The following is an 11,858-nucleotide window of genomic DNA, read 5'->3' on the forward strand; positions in this document are numbered from 1 at the left end:
CTCTCTCTCTCTCTAGTCAAATTAAAAAATAACAAATTAAATTAAATAAACTATCCTTAAAGAAAGAAAGTTCTAACATGGGTCTTCTAAAACTGCAGGGATCAAGGGGCAGAAGACCCAGCACAGCAGGGGCACCTGACTAAGTAATTGAAGACCTGGGCCAAATCCAAGGCCTAAAAGAACAATCGAAACTTTTTTTTTAGGCTTTTGCCGTAGAGCGGTGCACACTGGCTCACAGAAATCACCCCCAGGCAGGGTGGCCACTGCACAATCCCTTCTCCTCCATTCTCCTCTCAGGACTTTGGGCACACACTGGGTATGATTTTTCAGGCTGCCAGATCTGAGGGTCAAACCGTGGTTAGCCATGTGGGACTCCAGTGCCTTAACTACCACACCACTTGTTGGCCTACAATGAACACTCTTATTGTGACCAGTTATTACACTGGGTGCCAGGTTCCAGTTGAGCACTTACATTTTCCACCTAGCTCACCACTGACAATGATCCTAGCAGGTTTGTGTGTGTGTGTGTATATACACACATATACATACATACTTTTTTTTTTTTCCAAGAGAGAGTTTTGTTATAGGGCGTGTGCCCAACCGGGAAAAAAGAGAAAGCGAGAGATCACTCCCCAGGAGGAAGGCCACACAGCAATCCTTCCTCTTACATTCTCCTCTTGGGATTTTGGGCACGCATGCACACATGCCCAATGTGAGTTTTAAACTGCCGTGTCTGGGACTCAATATGCAGTCAACTATGTGGGAGTTCAGCAACATAATCATTACACCATCTGTTGATCTCAAGTACTCTAAATACTATAGCCCCATTTGCCAAAGTCCAGAAGTTACCAACCAGTCTATGGGCACTTAGTTATGAAGTGGCTGAACTAACTCAAACCCATGGACTCGACTCCCAACGTCCATGCCCAACCATGGAGTCCATGCCCAATCACCCTGATCTACTTCTAGAAGTGGAATGAAAACAACTGCAGTGGGAAGGTTTGAGCCATAGCCTGGCTTTGAACTGACTGTGATCTGTGTCAACTCCTATTTTCCTTCTGGGCCTGATGTACCTAACCTGTAAAAAGGTGACCTATTGGGCTTCTTCCAGGTCTAAATACTCTCTTCTCAGAGCCAGAAGGAGGTGTGGTGGCTGGGGCACTGGACTCCCACATGGCTGACTGAGGTTCAAGTCCTGGACCTGGTGGCCTGCTTCTGTCTCCCTCTAGTGAGCACACGTGCTCTACAGCAAATTAAATAATAATAATAAAATTAAGCAATTCTGTAATAAATTAATACTCTCTTCTCTGAAAGAAGAGAAGGAAAAACCAAGCTCCTGAAAGCAAGGCAGTGGGGAGAGACTGACATCAAGGAACTGGCTGGGTAAGCCTAACTCAGGATTCTCAGAAACTCACTCCCCTCCCCTGGTGGTGGGTAAGGGCTGGGTGGAATGTGCAGCCTAGAAACCTGCCTCCTGTCACAACTTCTAAGGCCTCTTCTTCCCAACCAGCAAGCTGCCAAGAGGGGCAAGCAGGCAGGCCAGCCCATCAGCAACTGTGTGTCTTCCAGCAAGTGAGATGCATTCCGGATAATCCAGACTTTTGAAGGGTCAGAGTTATCTCATACACTCTCACTTCCTAACCCTAAAGGATGACAACTAATAACTACCCAACAATCAGGTAGAAAAGCTCAAGTCATTAGTTCTTAACAAGGAGCTCTGCAATGCGGCCAGAGTCATCTCCCAAAAGGAAGTACCTGACCATGCCACCACCTCACTTAAAATAAAATCCTCAATGGTGGGGCCAGCAGATGGCATAATGGTTACAGCACCAGACTCCCATAGAGTAGACCAGGAGAGGGAGAGATGGGGGGGAGGAGAGGAAGGCAGGCAGGTAGGGACAGAAAGTGAGTAATCACTCCCCAGTCACTCCCTGGGGAGAATGGCCACTCTGCAATCCCTTCTCCTCTATTCTCCTCTCAGAATTTTGGGCCTGCAGGCACAAGTGCTGGGCCTGAGTTTGATGCCGCCAGGTGTGAGACTGCACCCGCAGTTGGCCGTGTTGGGAGACCAGCAATGTAACCATTACGCCATCTGCTGGTCCCAGAGAGTGCATGTGCTTCTTTATCAACACACTCATTATTCACTGCAGGATCCCCTGTAAGTAAGCACTCCAAATGTGCTGAGTGAAGTCATTAAAACCACAAGATTCTGGGCTGGGTCTGTGGCACAAAGGTAAAGCACTGCTCAAGAGAAGCTGGACCCCACATGATGACTGGTTTAAATCCCTGGACTGGTAGGTCTCAATATGTAACTGCCCATGATCTGATGGACTGGAGGGCTATTGGAGGGGGATCGTAGTGTGATCACACTCTGAAGAGTGCTTTCCCCTCTTTCCCCCTTTGGCTTGCAACCATGCACAAAGAAACCAAAATTTTTAAAGTATGAGATTCATCTATTTGCCAACTAAATATTCACCAAGCTGCTTACTACAATGAGCCAGGCATTGCTATAGGTACTAGAATACAGCAATGATCGAATATCAAAGTCCTGGACCCAGTGGCCATAGGAGTTAAGAAAAATGGGGGATGAAGAGCAGCAGGTGGCATGGTGATTGAGGTGCTGGACTCCCACAGTTGGGAGTCCTGGACCTAGCACCTTGTTTACTTTCCCCTCCTCTCCCTCTCTCTGTCACTAGTGAACATGCATGCCCTATAGTGAATTGAAAAATTATAATGATAATAAATAAAATTAAACAATTTTTTTTAGAAAAGAAAGAAAAATGAAGACCAGCAGGTAGTGTGGTAGTTAAGACACTGGACTCCCACATGGCTGATGGCAGTTCAAGTCCTGGACCCTGCAGCTTGAAAATCACACCAGGCATGTGTACATATATGGCCATCCCCGCTGGAGAGTGACTTCTCACTTTCCCACTCTGTATCTCTCGGGAGAGCACTGGAGCCCTATGGCAAGAACCTGGAAAAAAAAAAAAAGAAAAATGAAGTATGGTCAGGGAGATAGGGAGAGAAGTCCAGGGTTAGGCCTCGCTGGCCTACACCAAACCAAAGCTCTGGAGTAGAAGAGTGCACCTCATGCTCCAGGAAGTGACGGAGTGACAGAAGGGGCGATTGGTGAAGGACAAGGTGGAGGGTGGAGGGGGCCCAGGGAGAACTGGGTCAAATACAGTCTCAAAGGCCAGTCTAAGGATGCGATTTGCTCTGCACTGAGAAGCCACAGAAGGGTTTTCAGCAAGGACACCAGTTTAAGAGGCTGCCCCAACAATCCAGGTAACTGATGACACGTGTGGCCCAGACTGGCAAGAGGGTGAGGCACAATTTTTACAAAGTTTATCTGTTCTGAGAATGAGTCAGCACACACGAAAGAGCAAGCAAAGTGCACTGTGAATGCTCACCCCCCAGTTGGATCCCGATGCCACAATCCACCCCAGACTGGCCCCCCATCTCCAATCTTGGAGAACCTCCCAGCATACTCAGGTTTTCAGACTGGAACTGGGAATCTTCCCATATGTGACTGACTGCCTTGGCAGAGGGTAGAGGGTTTTTTTTAATTAATATTTATTTCACTTTATTTATTATTATTATTTCATTTGAGTGTGAGTGGGGAGTGAGAACAGCAAGCAACCAGGTCCAGGACTTGAACTACGGTTAGTCATGTTGGAGTCCAGCTCCCTTACCACCACCCCACCTGCTGGACCCCCAGAGGGTGGAGTTTAACCACTTGGCATCTGGCCTGAGGTGTTAAAATTTCCTTTTAACTTTTACTTATATTTTAAATTTTTGACCAGAGAGAAAAGAGTGAGAGAGAAGAAAGTGAGAAAGCAATCTGCCAAGTCCGAGACTCGAACCACAGCCAACCATGTGGGAGCCCAGTGCTCTTAACCACATTGCTGGCCCCAAGGTGTTACAATTTTTTGATGTACTGGTAAATAAGATGTGAGGTGATAAAGAAAGAGGTGGCAAGGATGACCTCAAGGTTTTGTGTGAACAATTAGAAGGACAGAATTGCTTCACATCTCCTGAACATCTAATCCATGAAGCAGGGACAAAAAGAGCACCTGCTGACAGAGGGCTTGGGCTAGAACAGGGAAAACACTCACCGAACAGCAACTTTGTATCACAATTTATCTTGGGGTTATCAGGAGCCTAAATAAATTAATGTATATGAAAAACAGAACAAAAGGACACACACAAATATACACACAGAGGGATTCATCCAAATGACCCCTGGTTACTGCGGGACTTAGGTCTGAACTTTATTCCTCAGAGGAGAAAAAGAGTATCTAAGTTGAGAGAATGTTATGTCCTGGGGGTAAGATGGTTAATGCAACAAATTTGGTTATTACCCTGTAAATACGGCCTCTGATGGAGGTTCATCTGGGTTTAATAATAGTCCCTTATCGTACATGAGGGACTTATCTTGCCGGCTTTACAAAACTCACCAGTGAGACCCAGCCCTCCTCATCCACTCCCCACCCAGAGCTCTGCCAGTCAAAGAAAGGTTCCACATCAAAACTGTCCCTCTGATTCTGGGAAAATCCCTCGGGGAAATACCGCAGGCTCTCTGCCAGGGGAAGTGGGCCAGTTGAAAGTCCAGCTAACTCCAGGTTATCCACCCCAGTTTAGGAAAGGCATGGGTAACCCCTGAGAATGGATCATTACTTCACACTATGTATACCTAGCTTTGGAATGCATCTTTTGGAACATAAACCACTTAAATCTGTGTGGGACATTTCCACCTATGAACTCGGCTACTGCCATACCCATCACCAATTAGATCCTCAAAATCAATTCAGCAGAGAGATTAGTCCCGTTCTGTGAATAAGGAAAACAGAGGTTAGGCAAACTCTCTTGGGAACACAAAGTAAGTGAGAGCAGAAAGCTGCATTCTGTTGTATTCTGATTTAAATCCCATAATCGCCCCCATCTCTTCCCATGGCTACGCTGTTTCTCACATCTTCATTAGCCACATAGCAACCTTATTGCCTTTTTTGAACTCCAACTTACAGGTCAAGTCATTCTATCCCCTGACACTCCCTTACATCACAGTGGACCAGCCAGGGAGGTTTGTGAGCCTAGACTGAGACACCTGTAGGCCCTCCAGAGGCCCCAACCCCCTAATTACTCCCTTTGAGCTTGTCTTGGATTTTGCAAACAGGGGCACTCCCATCTGCCAAGCTCTCCATTTTAAAGAGGTTTTTGTGGTTTCTGGCCCGCTCCTCCTCTCCCTGCCCACCTCCCGGAGAAGAGGAGGTGTGCTGAGTAACAGCTATGAAATGCTTACTCCAGCTTAGGTCCCACTGCAGGCAGGGGCAGGCTAGCAGAGACACCACCTCTCAGGAGGGTCACAGTTCAAGACAGCTGGTGACTACCTCCCCTCCCACAACAAAAGGGCCAGCAACCACCCCTAGAACATCTTCTGGCAGGCACTCACACCTCCTGGTGAGTGTTTAACTCAAAACCCCTGCCCTGAAGAAGGGCCCAGGCCAGCTAAAGGTTCCTGGTGAAGTCTACCTCCCTATCTCCCCTGCAGAGGGTGTCCTAATTGTGTGCTTTCCTTGGAGAAGAAAGCAACTTGGGCTACAGGAAAAAGATCTCTAGGCCTTATTTACTGGGGCTACCCCAGTGATTCGTGGCTGGAGGTGCAGAATATAACCAGTAATAATTAAACAGTCAGATCACTATTATCGCCCTGACAAAATAAGAATTCCTTAGTATAATTTAACATGGTCAAATTTCCTGTTTATCACCAAAACGTCTTTTTATAGTCACTTTGCTCAAATCAGGACCTAAATAAGACTGACAATGCATGTGATTGATGACTCAACTCTCCTTTAGAAGTGCCATTTATTTATTTATTTTAAATTTTGCCACAAGGTGCATGCACTCACTGGAGAGAAGAGGGAAAGTAAGAAACAACCCTCTGCAGGGCACGGTAATGCAGCAACACCTCCTCCATTTCTGCCCCCTTCTGGGATTTTGGACATGCACACATGCCAGCATGTTTTGCATGTTTGTTTGTTTCTAGAGTTTTTTTTTTTGCTATAAGGTACATGGGCTCACTGGAAAGACAGAAAGCAAATCATAACCCCTCCCCAGGTATGGCTACACCACACTCCCTTCTCCTCCATTCTCCTCCTGGGTTCTTTGGCATGCATGCATGCACACAAACGTGTGCACACGCGTGTGCACACACGTGTGCCTGGCATGAGTTTAAAGTCAGGTCTGGAATTTGAACTGGGGTTGACCACGTGGGATTCCAGCAACATAACCATTACACCATCTTCTGGTCTCCACCAGCATGCTTTCAAGTTGCTATGTCCAGGACTCATACCATGTGGTTGACCATGTGGGATCCAGCCACCTTAATCACCACACTAGGGGCTGCCCCTGCTCCCCGCCCCTTATTACTGGAAAAATAGTGTCTTGTGGAATTTCTCACACTTAGAAACTGGTTAACTGCTACCTCCCAGTCAATGAATTTTTCTTCTTTTCTCTGTAAACTGGCAATATGACTTACGGTTCTATTAGATTTGGGCTCTATTTTTATTGGGGGGGAGGGTAAAATCTTTATGGGCAGTGTTGTGTATTTAAAAAAAAAAGATTTTATTTTACTTATCTATTTATTTGTTTGTTTATTTAAATTTGACCAAAGGGGGACAGAAAGAGATGACAGAGAGAGAAAGCTGCTATGTCTGGGACTTGAACTGCAGTCAACCATGTGGGAGGGAGTCCAGCGCCCTTAACCACCACGCCACCTGCCAGCCCTAGTGCTGTGTACTTTCTACTATCATGCTGTAAAGCACATGAATCTCAGCCATGAAGGCTTTAAAAAACATACTGGGTGGGGCCAGCAGGTGACACGGTGGTTAAGGCACTGGATTCCCACATGGCCAAGCACGTTCTAGTCCCTGACTCAGTAGTTGGAAAACTCACATGTGTATGTATGTGCGCAAAATCCCAAGAGGATGCAGAAGGGATTGCCATGCCCATCTTCCCTAGGGAGTGATTTCTCACCTTCCCTCTCACTGTCTCTCCGGTGTGCACACATGCCCTATGGCAAAAACCTTTAAAAAAAAGGGGACCAGCAGTTAGCATAATGGCTATGTCGTACTGGACTCCCACGTAGTTGACCATGGTTCGCGTCCTGGACCCAGTGGCTTAAAACTCACGCCGGGCGCGTGTGCGTGCGTACCCGCCCAAGATCCCGAGAAGAATGGAGGAGAAGGGATTGTGGCATGACCATCCCCCCTGGGGGGTGATTTCTCGCTTCTGTCTCTCTCTGTCTGGCGAGCGCATGCACCCTATAGCGAAAACCTCTCCCCCCCCAAAATAAAAATAAAACCCTTAAAAAAAAAGAAACAAACAAACAAGGGCCTGCAGGCATGGTGGTTAAGAGGCTGGACTCTCCCCATGGCAGACAGTGGCTAGAGCCCCAGACCTGGAGGCAACATTCTCTTTCTTCATTCTCTTTCTTTCTTTGGTGAGCACGCATGCTCTATAGCAAATTAAAAATAATAATAATAATAAGGGGCCGGCAAGTAGAGTGGTTGGGCATTGGACTCCCACGTGGCCAACTACAGTTTGAATCATAGGCCTGGCAGCTTGCTTTCTCACTTTCCCTCTCTCACTCTGCCTCTCTGGTCAAATTAAAATAAAGTTAAAAATATTTTAAAAAATAATAAGTTAAATTAAACAAATAATTCTTTAACAAATGAACAGATAAATAAAACCAGCTAGGCACATGTGTGTGCCCCAAATCTGAACAGGATGGATAAATGGAGACAAAGAAGGACTGTGGCATAACCACGTCCCACTGGGGGGTGCTCTCTCTCTTTCTCTGGTAAACACACATGCCCCCTGGCAAAGAAACACAAAACAAAAAAGCACATGCTGTCTGGCTGCTCCATTATGCACTCTGATGCCATCCACTCAGGTTCCACTGCTGAAGCTGAAGTCCCTCCAGCACCTCCAGAGTTTGGATTCCAACCCGAACTTCTAATCACGATGGCAAATAAAAAGATACACATGTATAAAGCTCCACTTCAGTTTTTGTGGAATTTTAATGTTTTAATTAAAAAAATTAAAAAAATAAAAATAAAATAAAAAAACCCTTTGGAGATTTAGACCTAATCCAATTCTCTCATTTCACAGATAAAGAAACAGATGTGTGAAGAGCGCATAGGGTGTGCTGCTGTCCACACTGCTCAGGAGCCAAGGTCTGTGGTGGAATTAACACTCCTAAGGACTGTGAGCACTGATTACAAAAATGTCAGAACAGTCATTATTAAGTAAGCACTTACTAGGTGCTTACTATGCTGGTACTAAAGGGCTTTATAAACATTACATTCTTGGACCAGCCTGTGGCACCGCCATTAACGCAGCTGGATCCCACATGGCCAACCGCATGGTTCTTGTATTGAACCAGGCGAGTGGCTTAAAAAACAGGCCAGACGCAGGGCATGGTGGCACCCGTCCTATGGCAAAATCACACCAGACGCATATGTGTGCAGCCCAAAATTCCAAGAGAAGAAATGGAGAAGGAATTTAAGCATGGTCATCCTCCTTTAGGGGAGGTGCTTTCTCACTTTTTCTCTCTCTCTCTCTCTCTTAGCAAAGGCATATACCCTCTGGCAAATGAAAAAAAATATTCTCTAATTTCCATAATGCCTTTAAATAGTTACTATGATTATTCTTATTTTGAGAATAAGATAGCAGTGGTTCAGAGAGGCTGGATTATTTCACCCTGGATTTCACAGCAAGTCAGAAGCAGGGCTAGGAACCCAAAGTGGAGCCTATAGGATCCTAGGCCCAGAGCTCTCTCTTCCCATTTAGCCCACCTTCCATGGTGGACAAGAGGGGCACTAGGGTTTGAAGTAGTTTTAGAGACAGTGAATTCATGGTGACACCCCAGATTCATACAGACCAACTGTTAAAGCAGTATAACTAAGGGAATCTAGGGAAGGACCCAAACCCAGAGGGAGAGCAAAGAGTGGAGGTTTATTTGGGGCCAGCTGAGTGTGGAAGGTGATCACTGGCGTATGATGGGTTAACTGGATTATAACCCCTTCTTTTTAATTTTGTGCGATTGGTTAGTTGCACTTGAAAGGGACATAAAAATGATGACCTAAACATAAACACTTTAAGTGTCAGACCCTGGTCCAGCTTTAGCACTGGTTTTCTCACTAACCGGTTAGGAGAGAGAGGTGTGTTAGCTAGTTAGAGGTACGTCCGTGCACAAGTTAGAGGTAGGTACACTACGAGCCCACTGATTACACCTGTTTGGGAAGGGAGGGTGCAGGACTGCTAAGACTAGAAGTCTCGAGGTGCCACTTCTGCACCAACTGCAGGAAACTTTTATTCATTTGGGCTGACTTTACCCACTGCCCTGAGAGTACATGTGCACTCCCCCAAAGAGAATCAACACACACACACACACACACACACACACACAAAACACTTGTTTTATAAAAATTCACCTTTCCACATTCCAAAGGAAAAACAGCCAATTCTTTGAGTCACCAACCTTTAATTTGTACCATGCCCTTCAAGCCCACACATAAGCAAAAGTCAACTTTCAAGGAGCTAGATAGACCCCATAAACCAGAGGGGTTGGTCTTCAAAAAGTTCATGGAAAATACATATTATGAGAACACGATGCATGTACTTCTGACTTTTTCCTCCAATATAAACTCATACTTTAATTCCATTTTCCCACAAACTTGAAGTCCCCACATATTTCAAGGGAGACTGATACAACACAAAAAAAGGGAAGCTCTGCATTCCCTACCCCCCCTTATTTTACATTACAGGTGGAGGGAAAAGAAAACTTAAGAAACCTGGAAAGTCCCCCAATCTCCCAGACATCACAACAGCTACCATACGCCAGGCACTGGGCTGAAATACATGTATTATCACAGTGAATGGTCATCATAGTCCCGTGAGGCAGCTAAGTCATAGACTCAAACCCTACTAAACAAATGGGTGAAGTAAGGTACAAAATAGTTTTTAACTCTGCCCAAGAGGCACAGCTAGCAGGTTTGAACCCATGCAGTTTGACCTCAGAACCTTTGTTATGTTGTGTATCAACTCTTTTAACTTAGACATCTTGGACCTTTATACTGAGAAAGTTATGTGACTGGAATAAGGAAAGAATTTTAAACACTTTCAAAATACTCTAGGGGTAGCGAGCTCCAAAAAGCCAAAATGCAAATCCTAAGACTTAAAACTACAAATGTAAGACTTGGAAGCTTAAACCAGAATAGAGAACCCCACAAGAAAGCAGTGGTATCACAAAAACATATTTTATTACTAGTTACCGCATGTGTCCCTTAAAGAACTAAAACACCAGCATCTGAGCCAAAAGGAGAGCTAAAAATAGGCATTTGCAGCAAGCTTTGGAAAGCTTTTAGCTTGCTTATGAGGCACTCATTTCTGTAGACTCCTAAAAACATATGCATCGCAGAACGCAAAAATCCCCAAGACCACACAGTCACTCCACTGGTGTCACATTTAAATTTGTCCAGGCTGTAAATAAAACCAGGGCTGCAAACGGGCCTTAGAGATCCATGTAGGCTGCAGAAAATGGGCCACCAGGTAACCTCACCAGAAAACCCAATCACAAAATTCTCTCTCAAAAGCACCCAAGCCCTAACAACAGGCTTAAACAGAGAAGCTTCTGGATTAACTCAGTTAGTCTAAGACCACTTCTAAAGGCTGTAAATCAATAGACAGACACTCTCTTGCCCTTAGATTCCAGAAAAATAAGAACAGGGCAAATCTACCCACCCAAAAATGTTTGAAACACTCAAGGCAAGTGGGCTGTTCCACTCAGAGGGGAAGGAGTGAGGCCAGCCAAGCCGTCTTCTTCCCACGATCAATAACCCCAGTGACGCACTCTATCAAGGGCCCCTGGACTTACACAAAACACCAGCTCAGGCATCCAGTACCACCTGATGTCATGGCTGATTTAAAACCCACAAGGCAGGTTCACCATTGGCAAAGCAGCACCAGCCAGGGTGAGTAGCCCCATTTAAACTTCTGAGGACTGCTCTCTCTTGAGAATGATTATACCCCTTTGAATTTAAAGAGAGGGGAAGGTCCAAAGAATGTCTTAAAGTTGCTTCCCTCACTCTGTGGGTGGATAGGAGAGATCTGAAAGAAAATGGAAGTTTCAGCATTGCCCTTTGCATAAGAGGATTCTGATGGGAAAGGGGGGGGCCAGAAGGAAGAGAACAGAGTTTCAGGTACTGTTAGTACACTCCAAACGTCCTCCCCTCCAAGAGAAGCAACTTGGTTAGAAATAAAAACTGCAGCCTGCAGTTTCGGGATTGGCCAGTCCGGTTTCCTAGGACCAAGGGTGACTACATTCCCTTGGAAGCATTAAGCTCCCCCTCAACTTTCCCCATTTTGATGGTTTAAACCAGTCGGTCTCCACCGGCGACAGAAGGGGAGGAGATGTGAAAAAGCACTAGGGCTACTGGCAGGGGCCACCATCCTAACAAGCAGCTAGTTTCGATACTGCTCACCTCATAAGGACAAGAGGCCAAGAATTGGAGCCCACTGTACCCCTGTACAACGGCAAAAGGAGAGAGGGCGCGCCCCCATCCAGACCAACGATCTAGTCTCAGGAAAAGACGACCAAGAGCAGACTCCGTATTCCGCACTGCCTCTCTGCCCACGCTGCCAAGGCTCTGCTGGGATTTCCTGCACCCTCACCTCCCCCAAGGCACCGGGTCCAAAAGGACCCAAAATCCGAAGGGGGTACGGGGAGAACTAGGGGAACGACAGTCACATGCCGCTCCCCGCGCGGGGAGGCACCACGTTGCCCCGGCTGCGGAGGA

General features: G+C 46.1%; 1 protein-coding gene across 3 annotated transcripts in view; it reads right to left on the reverse strand.

Moving 5' to 3' along the window:
* LARP1 (La ribonucleoprotein 1, translational regulator) overlaps window positions 1-11,858 on the reverse strand; it is a gene marked incomplete at its 5' end in the record, with an annotated part of 70,211 nt that overhangs the window by 57,325 nt on the left and 1,028 nt on the right.

The sequence above is a fragment of the Tupaia chinensis genome, unplaced genomic scaffold (assembly GCF_000334495.1).
Source record: "Tupaia chinensis unplaced genomic scaffold, TupChi_1.0 Scaffold143796_1, whole genome shotgun sequence".
In the NCBI taxonomy this organism is placed as follows: Eukaryota; Metazoa; Chordata; class Mammalia; order Scandentia; family Tupaiidae; genus Tupaia; species Tupaia belangeri.